The sequence below is a fragment of the Mus caroli genome, chromosome 15 (genome assembly GCF_900094665.2).
Source record: "Mus caroli chromosome 15, CAROLI_EIJ_v1.1, whole genome shotgun sequence".
Taxonomy (NCBI): Eukaryota; Metazoa; Chordata; class Mammalia; order Rodentia; family Muridae; genus Mus; species Mus caroli.
Window position 1 is genome coordinate 19,846,005 of NC_034584.1, and position 23,563 is coordinate 19,869,567.

Consider the following 23,563-nt stretch of genomic DNA (forward strand, 5'->3'; position numbering starts at 1 on the left):
CTCTCTCTCTCTCTCTCTCTCTCCCCCTCCCTCCCCCTTCTCATTTTATTTGATATTTTATTTATTTACATTTCAAGTGTTAGCCCCTTTCCCAATCCCCCCCAGAAGCCCCCTGTCTCATCCCCCTACTCCTGGTTATATGAGGGTGTACCCCACTGATCTACCTACTCCTGCCTTCCTGCCCTCTCATTCCCCTACACTGGGACTTTGAACCTTCACAGAACCAAGGGCCTATTCTCTCATTGATTCCTGATAAGGCCATCCTCTGCTACATATACGACTGGAGCCATGAGTCCCTCTATGTGTACTCCTTGGTTGGTTGTTTAGACCCTGGAAACTCTGGTTGGTTGACATTGTTGTTCTTACTATGGGGTTGAAAACCCCTTCAGCTCCTTCAGTCCTTTCTCTAACTCTTCCATTGGGGACCCTGTGATCAATTCAATAGTTGGCTGCAAGCATCTACCTCTGTATATATCAGGTTCTGGCAGAGCCTCTCAGGATACAGATATATCTGGCTCCTGTCAGCATGCACTACTTGGCATCCACACTAGTATCTGCATTTGGTGACTGTATATGGGATGGATTCCTAGGTGGGTCAGTCTGTGGATGGCCTTTCCTTCAGTCTTTGCTCCCCAAGATACAATTCACAGACCACATGAAGCTCAAGAAGAAGGAAGACCAAAGTATGCATCCTTCCGTCCTTCTTAGAAAGGGTAAGAAAATATTCACAGGAGCAAATGCGGAAACAAAGTGTGGAGCAGACTGAAGAGCCATGCTCTCTTGACCTTTAACCTATGGTGGCTTCTCTTTCCTCCTCTCCTGAAGCTTCTTCTTTTCCATGATTCTCCTCTCCTCCTAATCCCATGAAAACATCAACACATAATTAATAATATTCTTCCCTTCTCAATTCATCTAATTTAATCTTTAAAGGCTCACACTACATGTTACTCCAGAGCCTGTCAAGGTTACATTTACCCATTTGAAATTTCCTCCCTAGCAGCACCTTCATAGGTTCCAAGAAGTTTCTACCGCAGTCTGTTTCCACACCACTTCTCAAATGTCCCCAAAGCTTATAATGTAAGTAATGACAACGCTTGAAATAATTTATGGCCATATATTTTAATTTATTTCTCCTTCAATTCCTTATGTATCTTAGAGTTTCTATTGGTATGTTAATATCCATAACCAAAAGTGATTTCATTGGGGATAGGAAATGTATTTCAATTCATAGATTAAACTCCATAATTGAAAAGAATCGGGGCATATATTCAATAGACAGAGACCTGGAGGCAGGAACTGAAGCAAAAGCCAAGGAAGAACATTGCTTACTGATTTGTTGTTCCTCCCAGTTTCATCATTTTCACTTAGACAGCCAAGGACCGTCTCCTCAGGGGTGGCCACCATCCACATTGGGTTGAACTAGGTCACATCAATCACTAATTAAGAAAAAGCTTATGAACTTGCCCATTAGTTGATCTGGTGGGGACACTTGCTCAATTGATGTTCCCTCTTCCCTAATTACTCTAGCTTGTAGCAAGTGGTCAATAAATTTGTTGTAAAAATTGACCTACTGTCAACTTGACACACAAAGCGTTCCCACTGAGTTACAAATTTTGCTTTGCAATTGTCCCCCAAGATCTTATATTAATGTGAATATTCCAATTTTTAAGATACACAGTCTTTAAAATCTCTTTAAAACACTAAAAAAGACTTTAAATGTTCAGTACCTTTAAACACACACACACATTTATTAAGTTTACTTTAAAATAATGACAGCCAGATCACATCTGAGTTTCTGAGAACCAGATATTCATTTCTTGAATATGGAAGCTTCAACAATAGGAATGGTGCAAAAATCGATGTATCTCTCTGTAGGTGTGGGGGCTAACCCATTGTTATTTGTGCTTCAAAGGGGAATGTCTCAGAAGACTCAACCAGTATCTGGTAGCACAGAAAGTTTCTGGACAGCAACCGGTCTGTATTCAAATATGAAATATTGCTGCCATCGATGGAGGAATCAGTAGCAACAGGGCAAATATATAGTGTGGCAAGATGCAAGAGTGAATAAAAGGAAAAATTACACACAAACATACACACACACACACACACACACACACACACACACACACACACACATTCTTTTTCAGTTGATAACTGAAAGAGATGGCCATAATAACCATAACTGTGGGACTTTTATCATCAATCGAATCATTTAGGATAATTCCTTAGGTGAATCTTCTTACTCAGGAGAGACTAGTTTGTGCCAACTAGACATTAAAACCTAGCAGAATATTTCTAAATTAGCTTAAAATTGACAGATACTTTAATACATAAAAAAATGTTCCCTTCATTTGTCTCTATCAATTTAGGATCTTTTGGGCAACCATTTTGAAAATATAGGACTATTCCTCTTCAAATTCTGTATTTTTCAACATACAAAAGAAGCCTTTAATCTAGGAGATGGTAGCTATCTTCCTGAAGGACAAATGAGACCACATTTATGCAGAATTAAGGGGCTGCTGAAGCCAATGATCATTCTAATCTGTTTCTACAGTAAAGACTCATCTAAATTTAAGATACCATATCTTTCAAAAGTTACTATGTCCATTTATATTTTAGGTATTAGAAGACTCTAACATCCCACTATTATTTTCCTGAAATGGCTTTTAGATATAAACTCACAAAAGTCTTTTAGATATAAACTCACAAAAGTGCTTGAAGATATCTTTGAATTCTTTGAAAATTATCTTCTATTTACTCTAAGCAGCAGTACAAAGACTGTATATAGGTATTTAAGCAGAAATCTAGTTAAATTGTTAAGTTGCCAGTTTGTCAATGGGATGAATATGAATTGTTCCTGAAAAATCCGTCTGCTTCATATGATCAATGAAACACTCAGAGCGCCCGATTTCATCATTACATACTTTAGGCTAATAAAATGCTGGTATGGGTAAAATAAATGATTCCATTTTGCGGTAGATAGTTCCCACTGTCAAGAAATAATGAATTGGTCTAAAATATAACATATGGAGGACAATTTTCCTTCACAGAAAGGAAAATACACAGAAAAGAATATTGAAGATTACAAGCTTGTGTGGCTAACTGAAAGAGCATTTGAGATGTTTCATCAGGAATAAACTGTTTCCTTTTAGAAATGGATAAAAGTCGAATTGCCAAACTGAAAGATGAAGAGCAGGAAGTGTTTTTACCAAATTAGAACAGTCTTAGCATATAAATACAGAGAAGATTTAATTTAATCTTTGATATGTCAATGCATAATTCATTGTAACTGTAGGTATAGATTTATCAATTACTGTTTTTAGTGATCTTTCTTTATGTGAGACATTTTATGTTTATATATATATATATGTGTGTGTATGTATATATATATACATATATATTACAGTTATATTTGTATAAATAAATTTTGTAGATTAATAGTTTCATGGTGACATTTTCCTATACACATACTGTTAACTTTGATTCCATTTAGCTCAGTTATCTCTCTCGAGTAGCACAAGGTATTCTTCTTGTACGCCCGATGGTATAACACTATATTGGTCCTTCACTAGAGATAGACTCATGGTCGTTAGACATTTCTTTCTGTACTTAAGTATTTCAAAAACTTACAATCCTTACTCTCTAAGTCACTTTACTAATCATGGCAGGAAGAATTACAGCAACCAGTCAGCCATAACCCTGGAACAATAGCTCAAAGCTTACATCTGGTTCACGAGTATGAACCAGGAGAGAGAAAGAGAGAGAGAGAGAGAGAGAGAGAGAGAGAGAGAGAGAGANGAGAGAGAGAGAGAGAGAGAGAGAGAGAGAGAGAGAGAGAGAGAGACTCTAACAAGGAACAGCATAAAAATTTTAAATTCCAAAGCATAAACCCAGTAACACACTTCTTCCTACAGGCAATTCCTAAACAATTCCACCAATTCAAATATATGAGTCTATGGGTACTGTTCTCATCTGGACAACTACAATTTCATTATGCCTTTGACACCTGGCTTTGGTCTGTCAATTTGAGTGAATCACTTTCAGCTACATCTTTGGCTCCCTCTCTTTAATGCATTTGATTAAGAGTGTTAATCAAATCCTAGTGACATAAATCTTGTCATAAGTGGGAAAACGAATCTTTTAAACATTCTGGACAAAGAATTAAATGTTTTTTTTTTTTAATGATCCAAAGAAGAATGCCTTTTTAACTTAGAAGTTTTTATTCTTCAGTTCTACATAGTAATTAGTAAGACATATAAAAAATCAAAAGCACATGCACAAAATTCATGCAAATTAATGGCTGAGGTGCTTTGAATGGAAATACTCACCATAGTCTTGGCTATTTAAACCAGTTGGTGTACTGTTTTCAGAGGGTTCAGTTACCCTCCCTGCCTTGTGATTGTGGCTTAGATCTCTCAGGTTCCTGCTCCTGCCACCATGTCTTCCAATTGCTGGCATGCTTCTCTGGCCACGATGGAATCTTATCTATCAGGAACAATAAGTTCAAAAGTTTCCTTGGTCATGGTGTTATAACATAACTATATAAATATAACTAATACAACACCATAAAGGACATAGTCTCTAAATATGTTTATGTGTATATGCATACAAAAAAAAAACTTTCTTCAAACTACATATACCATAAAATAACTTTTGAATGACAGCTTGTATAACTGGTGTTCTAGAAGCTGGAAAGTGACTAATGACAGGTTAAGCTTACATAAATGAGATTCATTCAAATTTGTAAGTATATAATTTCCAGTTTTAACTTCCATACATAAATTGAGCAGAAATTACAAATTGAACTTACTATGCAAAAGTCTGAACTTCCATTGCCTCCTATATAATTTAAACTGGATCATCTTAGATTATAAGCTATCCACAGGCTTTCTATGACCTTGTAAAATAACATCAGTCATGGGCAACCTAATAGACCTGTTTCAGTTTACAGAATATAAAGTCCTAATATTCTGGATAGAGATTAGTCAATGAGCATTGCTGCTGTAGACACAATGTTCTGGACTTAAGTATTTTGACTCCATCAGAAAGGAATTTATATCTTTGTTATATAGTCATATTTGTTTCTGGTAATATAAAATTGTTCCTTTACCTTTTGTTTCAAAACATGTTTTCAATCAAGAGATTTTTTTATATAAATTTTAGTTGATGGTTTGAAGTAGTATATTTAAACTTATAATAATTTATATTTTAAAAACTGAATAGTAATCTTCCATCAGATATCTATTTAAGAAAAATTCTGGCACATCTTACTTCTATTATAAGGGAATTGTGAGTTTTACACTATTTTACCTTTATATAACTTACTAGAAAGTGTGCTAAATGTCTTACAATTAACTAATGCCGAGTGGTATAATATTTATTATAACTGTACTACTTGTTTTATCTAACGTTTCTATGTGTTCTATGTTATTCATGTTCAAATAGCATCTGTTTATATCATGTGATGTATTATGATGTAGGGAATTCATTTTATGTGAGTGTCACTATGCATTTACAAGTTAAAGACACACTGACTAGATTAATATTTTTCAAAATTGTGTTGGAATTCCTAACTTCCGTTGTATATAATTTGTAATTACTTTGCATATAGACTTTGGGTTGTTTATTATCTTTTCTTCTAGTAGGGTTGAACACAATCTTTCTATTATCTTTGAACTTAAGTAAGATATTAGAGCTCAACTAAAAGCTGATCATGATGGAAGAAGTATGAGAAGATACATCAAACACCAAAGGCTTTGTGAAAAGGCTACAAAAGACACCTGTTATAAATAATTTCCAAAGTTACATACCTAGGTATAAATGTTATAAATGGTGTTATCATGTCAGTAGGAGACACTGCCTCAACTAGACATCATATATCACTATGTAAAGTCCCCAGTGCCAGGAATAACATATATTTCATGGAAACCCCCATTGGCAAATATTACAGGCTACTGACAGGACTATTAGATACTCTCCATAAACTTATGCTGAGGCCTTGCTGATGAACACAGTACTTATATTATTTAACATGGAGAAATCAAGCCGGTGCCCATTGGAAGCTTCACCTCTACAACTAAGGTTCACAGCGCTGGAGAAGAAAAGCAATTCACAACATACAACAGTTGAACTATTCAATACTGGCACAAATATTATAGGAGGAAGCAGTTGTTGTATATTGTATTTCAGGCCTTCTCCATGAAATGGAAACCATGCCTAACACTGTTAAAAATGACAAGAAGATTCAAAAGCACACACTATTACCATTTCATCAGCTACAAAGCTGAATTCAGTTTGAAATACAAGTGGAAAAAAGTGCTGGCATGAATTCTTCCTTGAGTATTCGTAATTATCTGAAGAACTCATATGCAATAGATTCCATATGCTTTACTACATAAAAAGGTTAAATTTCTTCCTGTCCTTTCAATTTTCTTAATGAATTGATTTTGAAACTGTTCATAGTCTGGCTTTAGTGCACTGCACTGAGAAGACTCTTATTTCACATCTGTTTCTGAAAAGAAACAACAACCCCCTAACCTTTATCCCATGACTCTTAGGTAAATGCCTTTGTGTTGTAGATGTTTGAATGACTAAGAAGACTTGCTTCTCATATAGAAGTCAGGGGTTCAGTTCCAAAACCTGCATGGAGGTTTAGGATCCTTTGTAATCCTAGTTCCAGAGGATCCAAAACCCTCCACTTTTTTCTGTGGGCACCAGGTAGATATGACACTAAACTGGTATACAGAAAGTAAGAATAAGTCTTTAAAAAGAAGTAAATGGAATCACCACACATTGAATGATGTCTGTGGCACGTGGCTACGGGGAGAACCATACTCATACTCATACTTGATGCAGATTACACTAATTAGCACTTCCGCCAATACTATTCTGCTATAAAAATATAGCAACTGAGTCCAAATGTTCAGATAGAATTCAAGAAAAGAGGCTCTAGTAAAAATGTGGGCTTATTTGCCTGGTAGGCTATGTTGTAAGTACATCTTTGAAAGTATTAAATTTTACCAAATACGATGGAATAATCTGAAAAACAGTTTACTGAATGGAATGGGAAGAGTACATTATTCAAGAAATGCTCAATTTCTTTGTTCTATGACTTTGAGAGATATTAAATCTTTTACAGTTATTAAAAAGAAATAAGTCTGAAAAAGTGAGCTTTTTTTTTTCATTTGACCCACATTAATTTATATATAGAATCTCCCCTTTAAATAAACCCCTGCTAGTTATTTAGAACTCATAGCTGTGATTCTCAATGTTCTTACTTAAAAGTCAAGAACCTGTTATAAATAGACATAAAATAAAATGTGTTAAAACTTCTAGCAGAGTATAGCTCTTCGTTTCTCAAAGGAGCCCACCCACAGTAGCTCTGACCTTTCTCCAAGTATTCATATCAAAGCTCACTCAAACAGACAAATATGCAATAGAAGTGTTTTGCACTGGTTTCTATTGCTTCTCATGTCCAATAGTGAGCTTTAGGAGGAAAGACATCTATACTTCTCACACAAGTGTCTCAAGTATTTGCCACATAAAGTAAGTATACTCAGTAGAGTTTTAAAAATAATTGTTCTCTTTATTTTTATTTATTCTTCTTTTGTATTATACATCCAGACCATTGCTTCCCTTCTCTCCACTCCTCCCAGACCTCCCTCTCCTCTACCCCAGATTAACTCCTCTATCCAGCACAACAAGATACAGTATGATCAGGCACAAGCCCTCATACCAAGACTGGATGAGCAAACCAGTAGGAAAAAAGGGGTTCTAAAAGAGTAAAAAACCCCCCACTCCACTGTCAGGAGTCCCCTGAAAAACAACAAACCAACAATAACATATTTACAGAGGACCTAGCACAGACTCATGTAGGCTCTACAATTGCCACTTCAGTCTCTATGAGTCCCGCACAGTCCCTGCTTAGTTGATTCTGTGGGTCATATTCTCCTGGTATCCTGACTCCTCTGGCTCCTACATCTACTTCTCTTCTTCCTGGGGTTTTCCATGAATCCTAGGCAAGGGATCCAGTGATAGACCTTGACACTGAAATTTCTTGTTCTCTCTCTGTCTAATGTTTGGCTGTGGTTCTCTATGTCCATTCTCAACTATTGCTGGAGGAAGCCTCTCTTATGAGAACCACCAGTCTATAACTATAGCAGAACATTATTAGGGACCACTTCATTGCTTCCCTTTGCTTTGTTTGGTGTGGCTGTGTTTTGTTCTACTCAATGTCTCTGGACTATTCCAACCCTGATTCCTAGTTATCCAGACAGTGCTGGGTGTGGGTTTGGTCTCATATCACTGGTCTCAAAGTTGGAAAATCACTGGCTAACCACTCAAACAAGTTATGTACCAGAGTTATCCCAGCATATCTTGCAGTTAAGGCAGATTTTAGGGCAAAGCTTTTGTGACTAGATTGCTGTCTCAATTCCACCAGTGAAGCCTTGCCTGCTTCTAGAACATGAATGGTTGAGGCTCAATATATCCTTTATAAAAAGTCCTCACTAGGTTGACCTCATAGATTCCAGAGAGTTTTTGCCTGCACTAGGTTTCCACACCGTCCCAATTGCCATTCAATGTCAGTCATCTCTCTTTCTGTACTCCTTCCCTCTATCCATACACACACATACACACACACAGACACAGACAGACAGACAGACAGACAGACAGACAGACAGACACACACACACACACACATGATCTGTTCTATTCCAAAGCCCATCTTTCAAAAATCTTGATTAATTTACATTAATTTGAGCAACAATTAAATGAAGACTGATCTTCTACCTATGGTCACTTATAGTGAATGCACTTAGTTTTATCTACTTTTAAATTTATGGTAGGTTAATGTGTTGTTTTTGTGGTGGTGGTCATGGTGGTGGTGGTGATGTTTGGTTTGTAGCCTTAAAAATATCAACTGTCAAGTTCCCTATATGCATCAACACATCAATGTCTCTGGAAGAAAATTTACAACCTCTAAAAAAAGTACACTGAGAAGTCTGTCCATGAGACAATATAGCACGTTCACTGTATAGGTCCCTCATGTTGGACATGCCAGTCTTAGACTGCCCAACTCTTTTGCCATGATTTTCAATTATTGGTATAAATTCTGCTCTAAATTTTCAAGGATGAAACACAAATAAAGTAAAATAAAAAGGCTTGGAAATGGTCAAATCAAATGCTGCAGGTAGGAATCACATGTCAACAGCCTCAAGAGAAGCTGAACATATAATTCTACAAATATAATTATATGGAGTGTTTTAGAAATTTCCAACAATATACTCACGTAGTGACAGACACTTACAGAATGGAAGACACCTTGAGAACCAGAAGAAAAAAATGTTCTAGATGGATCTCTATCAAAGCCATAACAGTGATAAAAAGATATTTCAAGCATGGAATATTCATGAGCTTTGATTAATGTACCATAAATATAAACTTTAGGTTAATTTTTACTTATTTCTTCAAGTCTACTCTTTGAAGTTTTTTGATGTGTCTAGAGCTTTCAGGTGTGTCTTTAAGTTATTTTAAAGAATATCTGTTTATATTTTGTCCAGATGATCTGTTGATTGCCAAGAGCACGGCATTTAAGAAGTTCACTATCACTGTGTTAAGGTCATTCTGTGATTTAAGTTGTAAGTGTTTCCTGTATGAAATTGGTTGTCATTATATTTCATTCATAAATGTTTAGAATTGTAATATTATCTTGGTGGATTCTTTTCTTTTGATGAATCGATAGTGTCCTCCTCTATCTCTTGTGAATAGTTGAGATGAAGTCTATTTTATTCTTTATTAATGTAGCAACATCTACTGACTTTTTGTTTCCATTTGTTTGGGATATACATCTTTATTTTTTTACTCTAACGTGATGCTGACTTATGATGCTTATTTTCTTTTATTAATTCCCCTAAGAAATTACAAAAACAAATATTCATAACCAAATATTCATAATTTTTTTTTTGTTTTTGAGACATGGTTTCTCTGTGTAGCTCTGGCTGTCCTAGAACTCATTCTGTAGACCAGGCTGGCCTCAAACTCAGAAATTCCCCTGCCTCTGCCTCCCAAGTGCTGGGATTAATGGCATGTGCCACCACTGACCAGCCTCATAATTTAATGATTTAAAAGCAAAGTTATTGACATAAAATGATTTATGCATTCAGAAATTATGAAGTTGAACATTTAAATGTGTTAGAGAAAAATGCCTTTGAAGCCCATTTTATAGAAAATGTATAATAACTTAAAAATATTGTACCTCTTCCCCATGCTTATGATATGCCAGAAAATGCCCCACACAGTGAAGCATCCTCTGCATGCTTATATGAGGAAGGTATAAAAATACACATGGTTTCTAAACTCTCACTCATTTTCCTTAGAATATATTTGGTATGACCACTTACCAAGGCATCTCCCTTCATATAGGATAAGTCATGAGGTCAGATAGATTTTGCTCACCACAAAACGTATCAAGACATAGTTTACTTTGTACAGTCCCCATAGATAAATTTATTTTTGCTACTGCATTTAAACTAGACATATAACTTATTTATCTCAATTGTTTATTGTTCTCATATATAAAGATTAATTCACCAAAAAAAAAACTGTTTTAAAAAATAATGTTCTATCACATTAGCTATTGCTCAGTAAAAGAGCAGGCCAACTCAAGGTTGGCTGTCAGTCCACTGCTGGCCTTTGTACTAATAGCACAAAGTGAGAAATTGGGGTTGATTCCTTTGCTGGTCCCTGTCATATTGTCCCTGACCCAGACAATAAGTACTGTCATTTTGGTCAGGTTCCTGCTTTCAGCAGAGTGAAAAGGTTGTTATTTAAAATATTTCCTGGCCACTAACCTGGTAGATCCATCCAGCAGGGTGAGACTTGGATCTTCAATATCTGTAACACACATGGTACTTTTAGTTTTCTGCCTCGAAGCTCATAATATTTTTCCTTTGTCCTTGGCATTGTATGGCTAAAACAGGATTCAACTGGATCTGTCCTTCCTTAACAAGTCATCTGGAACTCTATGGGCTCTTTCAAGGTAATGATTCATACTTAACCCAGGAGAGTTATCTAGTATGATGTGCAGCTTTCCCTTTTTACGTTCAATATCCCAACATTATTATAACTTTATGAATTTATTTTGCAATGGTGTGGTAATAGATAAGGTCTCCAGAGGATACTCAAGCTTGATTTAAACTTACTATGAAGCATGGGATTGTTTGAAACTTGTGTTAACAATCTTATTTCAGTCTCTCAGAGTTCTGGGACACCAGGTTTGACTAGAATATATGGCTTGTTTGGGGGGTTTTCATTAATCAGAGAAAGTTTTGATGAATCTGGGAGTTTAATAAAGTATCATTGTAGGGACTGTGAACTCTGTGACTGTCTCAGTGGGACTGTATTAAATGTGACTCTCTGAAATCTTATCCTTTACACTGGATTTCTCAATCTGTTTAGCTCTTCTTGGATTGTCACAAACATCACATAAATTTGGTAGTCCAGGTCAGGAATCTATGCCTTAACCCTGATGACCATTTATTCCTATACCTTTATCACAGTATTAAATATCATTGCGTATTAATTACACAAGCTATCTGTGTGACAAAAAGGCTTTGGTGACATATTTTTATTTTTGGTTTCTTTGTGTATTGAACTTGATAACTACTTTCATTCAATGACAAATCTGTAGACCTTTACTTCATCTCTGTATATTTGTTCTCCACAATGGATTCAAAGTACTTATTGGCTCAAAGTGTTTATTGGAGTTTATATTCAGTTGCTGGTGTATTTTAAATAGCCATAACTTTTTAAGCAATGATCTGTGTCATGGTTCTCTCCCTGTGGGACAACTTGGAAATCTCTTGGCATATCCTTTTTCTCCCAGATATATAAATCAATTCAGTTTCTCTGATTTGCCCAAGACTTCATGAAGATCAGCTAGCTCCTGATGCACTCTCTCATCCTTTGATATTTATGTGCACTATTGAGTGTGTGTGCATCTATATGCATGCTATGCCCTGCCACATCTGTGTGTTCTAATCTTCTCATTACTTCAAGGTAAACAAGGATGGAAACATGGCACATATAACTGTATAGTTGATATGGAGATCTTGTACTCAGAGTTTAGGGAATATGACATTCCTCCACACTGGGACCCTGTTAGCAGTGATCCTGAGGCTGCGGGAGTGGGCTTCTTCTTTTGCTTTAACATCTTTCTGCTAAGTTTATGGTGCTGTGTTTCTTTCTTTATATATTTCTATGTTCTACTTCAGGTTATGCCTCTTTAAACATTCGTCATTAGATTATTAGAACTAACTCAATGGCTGTACTGTTAAGAAAATGCTTCGTGCACTTACAGGATTGTCTTACTAAATTAATATGAACACTAAATAAAATTTGGAGTTTTAAATGTTCTCTTAACTTGATAAGACATCCTCAAGCTAGCCTAAACACAGGTCTTATAGACATTGCATTCTCTCCTAATGTGGCTGAAATGTTACATCTTCAAATAGAAATAACAATAATTTCTTAATAGAATTTCAAAAAGGTGGCATGAATAAAGTTCTATGATGAAAAAGTTCATAATTTATATTTCTGTATTTCTTGTTAATATAAAGTATATACCCAATATGGACATAGGTATGAACTTTATTTTTAAAAATGAATGTTTCTAGTTAAAAGTCATCCCATTTTTCTAAGTTATGTAATATTTGTGTATATTACAGTGCTTTATTTTATTGTTTACTTATTCTATTTAGACAAATGTATATTTTTTATTTATCATTTTCTTTCAGAGAAAGAAATACAGAAAGACAGATGATATACTGAGGAACAGTAAGATCAAGAAAATCATTATATTTTAGTGCTATTGGTAGTAAGAAACTGAAGTAGGGATAATCGGTGTAAGTGTCGTGGCATTAATCAATAAAATGTAAGGAATATTACCACTGAGGACCAACCTGTGAGTATCTGACACAGAGAATGGCATAAGTCATGTCAGCTATCCTGATTGTGGAATACAAAATATCATTGTGTAAATTCCAATAGAAACAGAATTTTCTTTAAAACTATTAATAAACTCTTGGTCTGAGGACAGGGATCTCTATGAAAGAGCTAGGGGAATGATTGAAGGAGCTGAAGAGGATATCAACCCCATAGGAATAAGAATAATATCAACTAACGTGAACCCCTCAGAGCTTCCAGAGACTAAGTCACCAACCAAAGAGCATACATGGGCTGGTCTGTGAACTCCAGCAAATTTGTAGTAGAGGACTGCCTTGTCTTGACTCAGTGGGAGAAGGTGTGCCTGATCTTGTAGGAACTTGATGTCCCAAGGAAGGAGAATGCTGGTAGCAATGAGGTGGGTGTGGGTGGGTAGAAAAAGCACATTCAGAAGCAAAGGGGAGGGGGAGATGGGTGAAGAATTCAGAGCTTTGGGACTAGGAAGGGGGCAAACTTTGGAATGTAAACAGATTAAATGATTTAATCAAAAACTATTAATAACTTTTCAAAGATTTTAATATGCTACAATTATTCTGGAACCTTGTCTATTTTCAGAAAAAATCACAATTTTACATTTAGGAAAACTGTATGTCTTCAATTCACTGCTTCTCAACCTATAGGCCATGAACTCTTTGAGAACAAACGATCTGTTCACAGGTATCTCCTGTCAGATACCCTGCATGTCAGACATTTACATTACAAGTTGAAACTGTAGCAAAATTACAGTTATAAAGTAGCAAAGAAATGATTTTCTGGTTAAGAGTTACCACAACTGTATTAAAGGTCTGTAACATTAGGAAGCTTGAGAACCACTGCCTAATACCTAAGGAGAAGTGTTCACATGCTTTGCCTTCCAAACCTGTAATAATTTCTTGAGACATGAGCCTCATGGGTTTTGATACCAAAGTGTGGGGAATCTCTGGAGGGAAAGAGGTGTATTCATGGTTGTTCTGTAACAGAGTAGCCTGCTGGAAGAAGCTGCTTGGAAGAGATGTAAACCAACTAAGATACTGAGAACTCACACTTTCTGGACAGGTCAGCTGCCTGCAGGCTGTGCAATCTGCTCCAGGTTCCCAAATTTTGCAAGCTGTCACCTATGCTCTGTTGGGGAATTATGATGCAGCTGTCTGAGTCACTTCTGTTCCTGGAAGTTGTCATTAACCTATATTTCTGCAAGTAACCCCCCAAAAACTCATTGGTTCAAGAAGTTAGATATTGGAGATATCTGTACTTTTGTCTGCCATGTGTTTCCTGATTGGAGTATACAGACATGTATGTATTATATTCCCAGGAAAAGTTTTGTTACATAACAAATGTTAACTTGAAACTTTTTATCATATTTGTTTTACATCATAACTTCGACAGGCATATATCACCTTGCATGAAATGTATTGGATTACTGAATGCAGTTTAGAACTTTTCATTAATAAAATATCACAGATGTTTCAGCTCTAAAGATTCCCAGCATTCAAAAATATGTGTGTGATTTGAAAATATGTGGGCATTACTTTTAATCAACAGATGTTTAATTGAGAATATTGTCTATGGAAGGACGTGCTTCTTCCTAGATAGATGTTCTGATGAGATAAAAGTTATAGACCATATTTGCAAAAACCTCAGAGAATTGTTTGACCATGTACCATATACATTAGTCTAAATGTGGCATTTGTATATAACTTTCATTTATTAATGTAATAATAATAATACTCTGTCAACAAATGTTCTACATAATGGAATTTAGGTTAAAAGTTGAATCAATCTCAAGCATAAACTAAATTTATCTTGTGTCCATACATTCTGAATAAAGGAGCATAAGCAGAAAATAAATTAAGTTTTAGGGAATTATGAAGTCACATGCTATTTCATAGTCAAGATATTAATAAAACAAAATGACCTATGCTGAAGGTAATCAGAGCAGTTATTAGAGAAGTGTAAGTTTAAACAATAACCTTTAGAATACAATGTAAGTCTTTTTATTATAGTTTATGAGGTTCACAATCGCAAGCCTACCTAAACTAATGATGGTTCACTTGAACTACACTTCGTATATTACAGGAATTAGTGTCTTTTTTTATCATTATTAGATGTGATGCAACATTATTTTCATTGTAACATCAGGTCTCTCTACTTCATATCTCTCCTTTCCTCTCCTGCTTTCTGACATTAGAGCGTGAATCCTACAGACAATTGCTGGCTGTGCTTAGTCTTCTCTAGTAGTAAATTTTTCTTGGATGTGTGCTTGGGGATCCTCCCAAGCTCCCCTTCCGTTTACATGTCACCAAAATAGCACTCTGAATAACAAACCTCCTTTTGCACTGAAAAATCAAATGCTTAGTAGTTTCTCCTAAGAAGCCTTAATCCGCATACCATGGAAAATAGCTCTTCCAGGTTGACTTAAGACCAAAATCTCCCCTGTTGTCCTAGAGATGGAGTATTAATCTGCCCTTACTATTCGTTTTTATGCCATATAACACATTGAACTTTGTGTGTAGCCTAGAATGACCTTGAATTTCTGATCTCCCTGCATTCATTTCTCAAATACTGGAAAGAGAGTCATGCACCACCTTGCATTAGTGTGTTGTCCTGAGAATCAAGCCCTTGGCTTCCTACATCTTAGTCAAGGACTGTACCAAATGAACTGCATTTCTGGCCCTGTAGTTATGATTTCCAGGTTACTTTAAAGTTCACCAGGTGTTCCCCATACTGTCTAAACATGGTATGAAAAATCCCTGAATTGTTACATCAATACATCTGGATAAACTGGAAGCTAAATGGAAATATAACGTTGGCACAAACATAAAAAATTAGATGTGGTCAAGAGCACAGTGCTTAATGATAAAATGAAACTGAACGATAGGGCTAAGAATACGAAAAAGGGGGTTGGAGAGACGTCTAGGTGGTTAAGGGAACTGGCTACTCTTCCAGTGTACCTGGGTTTGACTTTTAGCACCCTCAAATGGCTCAAAAATGTAACTTTAGTTCTCAAGAGTTCAACATCCTCTTTTGGATTCCATTAACAAAAGGCAAGCAGGTAGTGCATAGATATATAGGCAGACAAGCAACTTAGATACTTAAAATATAATAAAAAATTAAATATATGAAGTTGAAGACTATGGAGATAGCTTAATCAAAAATGCTTGAAGCACAACAACCTACTGATACTGAATGCACAATTGCCTACATGACACTGCATGCATAAAATAATCATAGCTAGAGATTTGGACATTGGCACATCAGTAGATAGCATCTTTGTAATGGCACCAGAGATTCTCCTCTGTCAAAAACACACACAGAGATATGTTTGCATACTTGCATACAAGCACACACATGCCCACCTATGGTTTTGAATACATACACACACCTGCTACACATTTATAAAATAACTATAAAATTGGCATAACTATAAAGGAGTTTTAAAGATAGGTTTAAATTTTTTCAATTTACCTAGCAGATTAGAATTTATTAATAGATAAAATAAGTGTGGCTCACAGAAATCATTTAATGTAATAAAAATTAGAAATAAAGTTTGTATGTGTGTTATAGAATAGACATTATGTTATAAACACAACATACCCATTCATTGTCTAGTTTCAAATGGAAACACTTATAGACCGGTCTTAAATTTGTTGGCCCCAGAAGCCATAGATCTCACCAATGTAACTTTCTCATCTCCCCCTTCATATACAGAACCTCCTCCATGGTAGCACAAACAAAACTACTGAGTTGGGGATACAAGGGATTATCCATATTCCTTCATTTTCATATGTATCTGGGAAATCCTTGAGCTAAGATTCCTCTCTCTCTCTCTCTCTCTCTCTCTCTCTCTCTCTCTCTCTCTCTCCCTCCCTCTCCCCCTCTCCCTCCTCTCCCCCTTTTCCCCTCTCCCTCTCCTCTCCCTCTTTCTCTCTCCTCTTGTGTTTTGATACTGCTCTTTTCTGTAGGAATTGTTACAGAATCATTGAAATAACTGCAACAGATGTTACTCCTTACCTTAGAGTTAGCTTCTAGAAACGATAAGTAAAGATATTGAACTATAGAGATATTACAGACATTAGGTCATAAAATGTATATGGAAACAAAGTAGTAGAGTTGATCTCCTACATCCTAAATGGTAGAATACTAGAACTAATGTTTTAGGGCAACTATTTGAACTTTTCTGTTACTAAGAACATGTAGAAAACTGGGGGAAAGTGTCCGATAAATGGGACAGTTTGTAGATTAAGGATTCAGAGGAAAATTCTAATTATAGAGACTCGAGATTCAAATGCCACTGCCTGGAGCTGTGAAGGCATTTAAGGACACTGTGAAACTCATGATATTAATCAAGCTTTAAAAGCCAAGTGTGAAAGCCCAAGGGGTTCCGTGGCACATTATAAAGGGTCTCTCATGTTGTGTTAATACAGAACCAAAAAAGTAAGTAACACTCTCAAAGTAAATTTAACGGAGTTGAGACGATGGATAATTCATCAGGGTAAGGTCAAGTGAGACCTTGTTAAGTTCATAATGCCAAGTATAATTAAGAGACTTGAGGTGGTGACAACTTACATGTGAAATTAGGGAACTTTCAGGTTTCAAATATTGAGTGTGTTTACAAATGTGGACACTTAACTTATATACAAGTACAAGGCCACTTGCATGCTACTAGGAAACATAAGAAATCACTCCATTGAAGACTATGTGCCCTCTCTCTCTCATCTCTCCTGCCAGTCTTTAACTAGCTCCTTGCTAGCAGAGAACTGACTCCATATCACTAATATTAAAATACTGTGTCTGTGGAGTATATTCACCATGCAAGAAATTCATTTTTGGACTTCATTAAGACTAACAGGATAAGAGGGTGAATCGAATTTCATGTGGCCAGTAAAAATAAAAAGTGTAAAATAAGATAGTAAATGAAGGGAAATTTCACTGACTGGTATTTGGACTTCTGAAATCCAAGGGATGAAAGCATAGATTCATTGTAATTTTACTTGGAGCTGAGGCTTTTTAGAAGTAGTAAGTTATGACTGGTCCATTCATAAAAATATTGGTGACCGTAAAAATACTCCACAGAACCAGTGGGCTCTGTTTCATCTATGTAAAAATGCAAAGAGATATAGACAGTTTAAAGATTTGGATTCTGTTCCCTTCAGTGGGCCAACCTGTGTGGTCTCAGTGGGGGAGGATGCTCCTAGTTCTACAGTGACTTGATGTTTCAGCATGGGTTAATACCCCATGGGGAGTCTCCCTTTTTCAAAGGAAGAAAGGAAGGAGGAATAGGGGAAAGGGCTGTGTGAGGAAGTGACCTGGATGAGAGGATAAGCTGTGATCCTGGTGTAAAGTGAATGCATAAACTAATTAATGAAAACAACAACAACAACAACAACAACAACAAACAAACTTCTAGAGGACTATCACTAGGTTCTGTCTTCAAAAACTCAGCCTATAGGATCTTAAGGAATCAAGTTACATAATGTATCAGTCTCTTAGTCAATCTTGATTAATTAATGAAGTTAATATAGAAAATTTAGCATCACAATAGAGTTCTAGTATGATACAGAAACGACCATGATCATAAAACTTCAGAAGTCAGAGTGAGTATGCTGCTACATAGCATTTGGAATCATAATAAAGAGATGACCCATATTGTGGTGGAAACATGTCAGAACCACCATAGAGAGAACAGAGTAAGCTACCAAAGCATTTACAAAATTGGAATGCTGCATAATTTCTGTGCCAGTTGTGGCTTCCATTCCTGTAAAATTCCACGTGCAAAAAACAATGTGGGGAGCAAAGGGATTATTTCATATTACATCTTGTAGTCCATCATTCAGGGAAATCAAGGCAAAACTCAAGGTGAGAACTTAGAGGCCATAACTGATGCAGAAGCTACAGAGATACATTGTTTACTGGCTTGCCTTCTAGGAATCATTCAACCTGTGTTCTTATATACCCAAGGAACAGTTGCTCAAGAATGACACTAGCCATAATAGGGGTGATTATGAGACTAATAGGTATCTTTGGTACTACCTAATTATCATATCCCTGGTACATATACCAGAACATAACAAGAGTAAGCATTTATTATGGTTTGCTTATTTGTTTGTTTGTTGACTTATGAAGAAGAGCTCTAACTCTTGGCCTTCAGTTTAAATCCCTGAAAACAGACTACTTTCCTAGAGGTGATCAAGAAAAATACCATATCAAAAAGTGGTCTTTCTTATCTTTAACTTAACGAAAATATATGTCCTTTAGTAAGTATTGGTCTCATTATATCTTCACTGAACTAATTTTTTTATATCTATAATTTAGACAGCAAACTCAGAAGATTGCAAAGTATCACACAAGAATAAAAAAGTTGAAATGCAAATGGGTTCTGCTCTGCTGTTAACATGTCATGCAGTATGCACTGTATTCCTCTACCTTCTCTTCAGTGTGAGAGAGAAGAAAGAATAGCTCAACTTCATGTCAAAACTTAGTCTGTATTTATACCAATGTAATAGAGAGAGATTGGGACTTTCTCATATTCTGTATTATAAAAGGTATGTATATCCTGGACTTTTTTTTCTATAGTTTAGAAATTAACACAACAATTCACCATACACACAAATTCAATTATACTGTGTTTTTTCCAGTTTATAAATAAGTCAGGATAAGATATAAGTGCTAAAAGAAATATAAGATTTAATAAAATTAAATAAATTTTGATTTAGGCTTTCAATTATTATGAAGATCCTCAGAAATACTCTCCGAAAACAAAACAAAACAAAGCAAAACAAACAAACATACAAAAACCAAACAAACAAAAAACAAACAAGAAAAGACAAATTACTGTATTTCAAACATCCCTCCAACGAAAAAAGCAAAACGATTAATTTTAGGTCTCTGCATGTTGAGACCATATTTTTTCAAAGCTTGAGGCAAGTGGATCCTAACTTTATAGAACTAATAATGAACTCAGAGTTAGGCTGTACTCTATAGCAATTCAAAAGACTGGAAGGAGGAAGGAAGAGAAGACAGCAGGAGAGAGGAGAGAGAACATTCTACTGCTGTTATAAGGTATTTTGACAAAATCAATTTAAGGAAAAATACTTATTACAAGTCATGATTTAGAGGTATAGATTCCATCAGAAGTGGATAAGGCATGGCAATATTCAGGTAACATATGACAGACATCAGAAAACCTGTTGATGACAATTTAATTCAAATACAGGAAGCAGAAAAAGAGAAAAGAAAGTGGGGCAAGAGAAAATCCCCCATATCCAGCACAGTAATGTTCTTTCCATAGGTAGGCTCCACTAATCTAAAGGCTGTGCAAACCCCCCTAACAACCCAATCCCTGAAGACAGGAGCCTATGGAACATATTTCTTACTCAAGCTACCATATTGTTTATAGTAGCTTTACTTACAATGACTAAACATTAGAACTTACAAAATTCCAACCAAAAGTTATCTTTCAGTAATTAAAAAAAAAAAACAAACGATCTTCCAATGATAAAATTAAATAATGAAATTGACATGGTGTTCATGATTGAATCTTAAAATAGATATGTTGAGTGGCAGAAGCCAGACCCTCAAAAAAATCTACTCTATGACTTCAGTTTCAGAAAATTCTAAAAACTGAAAGCAAAATATGTCTACACAAAGTAGATTCAAGGCTGCTTAAAAGTGAGTAAGACGGAGAGATATGGGAAGAAGATATCAAGAAATGATATAGTGTGAATTATTTAGAATGTTCTTCATTTATATTTTAATTATTTTTTCCTATAAAATGTCCATATAAACTTTATATTATGACCTTGACTAAAGTGAGTACCACTAGGAACCTAGCTTTTTCAGTGACCACTTTGATTGCCAGAATACCAATTAATTTTTAATGTTCATAAGATATAAATTTTAATGGAAAAGACACTTGATATTTCTGAAGCAATTTTATGATTGCAGATGAAAGTAATGTTGTCTTTTAGACAAAAGTCTTTATTCAAAGTCTTTCATTGGGCTTTAACCTAGACAGCAGATTTGTCAAAATTTTCTCACGGTGCGAGCCTGAGAAATTTTGTACCTCTATCACCAAAACATTGGTTTTAGAATATGGGATAGTGTGAGGAGTGGGTGCGGCCGCCACCCCAAGATGGTGCCCGGGACAGCTGTCAGGTCTTATGACCTGTGCCTGACTTCCTCATTATCTCAGACTTAGCCACATCCCAGCCACATGCACTGTGCAGATGCCACGCCTCGTCAGCCCGCCTGAGGTATCATCACTTGCTGGGAACCTATGGACTGCCATTAAGTGACTGGGGTGATTGGGAGGAGTCAGTAGGGTATTTAAGGCGTGCCCCGGGTTTGTTCAAGAGATTCCTTCTCCTGCATTGCAATGCTAAGTGTTCCTGAATAAACCTGCTTGAAGAAGGACAACATGGTGTTGTGTCTTTCCTGCTTGTTGGGGTGGATGGGACAAGTGGTGACCAGTATGGGGACTTCTGCTTCTCGAGAGCACTTCGAATCCAGAACTTCAAGAGGTCAGGGTAGCCGGCTGGAAAGCTCCCAGGTAAGTGGGATGATTCAAGTTCTCGGTTAGAGACTATTAGGTTCCCGGATTAGGGACTATTGAGGTTCTCAGAGTGAGACAATTAAAGTTACACACTCATATAGTGTAATTATCCAAAAATTAAAAGAAAAGAAATTGGTTTTAGCCCCGGAAAAGGTTCAGAAAGGAAAAGTGGTGAATTATTTAGGAACAAAAAATTTTGATAGTCAAGTATCTCCCCAGAACATTCAGATTCAGACGAATAGTTTGAGGACATTGAATGATTTTCAAAAGATATTTGGGGATATACAGTGGGTACATCCCTATTTGGGCCTAAACAACAAACAATTACAACCATTATATGATATTTTCCAGGAGATATAGAATTAAATCCTTCCCAGCAGCTTACTTATTCTGCCCAAGTAGCATTAAGTTTGATCAAAAAGGGTATTCAAACAGCAGCATTAAAGAGAAGAGATCTGTTCAGTCCTATTATTTTGTGCATACTGCCCTCGGAGACCCAGCCTACTGGAGTCCTCTGGCAGGGCACCCCTTTACTATGTATACATCCCAAGATTTCACCTGCAAAAATCTTGTCTTATTACCTTGCCTCAGTAGCACAATTGGCCTTGATTGGCCTACAACAATGTATTCAATATTTTGGCAATCCCCCTCAGGAATTGATTGTTCCATATAATATGAAGCAAATAGAAGTATTATCAGTTACTGTTGATAATTGGGCAATTTTGAGATGTAGCTTTATGGGAAAGATGGATAATCATTTCCCTAAGGATCCCATTTTGCAGCTGATTAAAGCTCATCCAGTTGTTTTTCCATGAATTATGTCTCGAGTGCCATTGTCTGATGCCCCTTTAAGTTTTACAGATGGGTCTAAGACAGGATGCAGAGCCTATTTAGTTCAAGGCTCTGTGCCTATAGTTTTACATTTCCCCCCTGCCTCACCGCAAGTTATAGAATTACAGATTGTGATTAAAGTTTTTGAATTGTATTCTGAATCCTTTAATTTAATATCAGAGAGTCAATATGTGGTTAATGCTCTTGCTATCTTGGACGTGGTTGGTAGGGTGAATCTTAGGTCCAGCATTGGGGACTTATTAAGTAAATTATAAAATTTGCTATTGCATAGATCCTCCCCCTTCTTTGTTCAGCATATCCAAGCTCATACTGGGTTACCAGGTCCATTGGCTGAGGGTAATGACATAGTGGATAAAGCAGCACCAGCTGCTGTATTTCTGGCATGTCCTGCCCTCGACCTTGCTCGTGATTTTCATTCTAAATTTCATGTAAATTCTAAAACATTAGCCTCTTGCTTTGGGATCACCCTATCAGAGGGCAGGGAGATTGTCAAGGACTGTCAGGCCTGAGCTCCTGTATTACCTCAGCCCTCCTTTGGAGTTAACCCACGAGAGTTACTCCCCCTACACATTTGGCAGATGGATGTAACTCATTTTGCCGAATTTGGAAAATTACAGTTTGTTCATGTTTCAATTGATACTGCCTCTGGAGTCATTTTTGCTTCTTTGCATACTGGAGAAAAGGCCTGTCATGTCATAACTCATTGCTTTGAAGCATGGGGTGCAGGGGGTCAACCCAAAGAATTAAAAACTGATAATGGCCCTGCTTATACTTCCAATGCTTTTGTTAGCTTTTGTAAGATGATGGGCGTTCATCTTGTACATGGTATTCCCTATAACCCTCAGGGGCAGGAAATAATTGAACTTGCTCATCTTACCTTAAAAGAATGCTTAATAAAACAGAAAGTGGGAATTGCCCTAGGGGCAACTCCCTGGGAACGCCTTTCTATAGCCTTATTTACTCAATTTTTAAAATAAAGATAAATTTGATTGTACTGCTGCAGAGAGATTCAGTAATCCTGATGCATCTCAGAAGGGAAATGTTATGTGGAAGGATGTGTTGGATAGCCAATGGCATGGGCCAGATCCATTGTTGGTGTGTGTGAGAGCATCTGTTTGTATGTTTCCTCAGGACCACCGCCAGCCGTTGTGGGTACCTGAATGACTGAAGGATGACCAG

The 23,563-nt window shown here is 36.3% G+C and overlaps 1 long non-coding RNA gene across 2 annotated transcripts in view; it reads right to left on the bottom strand.

Annotated features, from left to right (window-relative positions):
- The window catches only part of LOC110311047, an 84,846-nt gene that overhangs the window by 29,988 nt on the left and 31,295 nt on the right, over positions 1-23,563 (bottom strand). For both annotated transcript variants that reach the window (XR_002379898.1, XR_002379897.1), the window contains exon 3: positions 4,329-4,485. This is a non-coding gene — a long non-coding RNA (uncharacterized LOC110311047). The remainder of the gene's footprint in view (positions 1-4,328; positions 4,486-23,563) is intronic.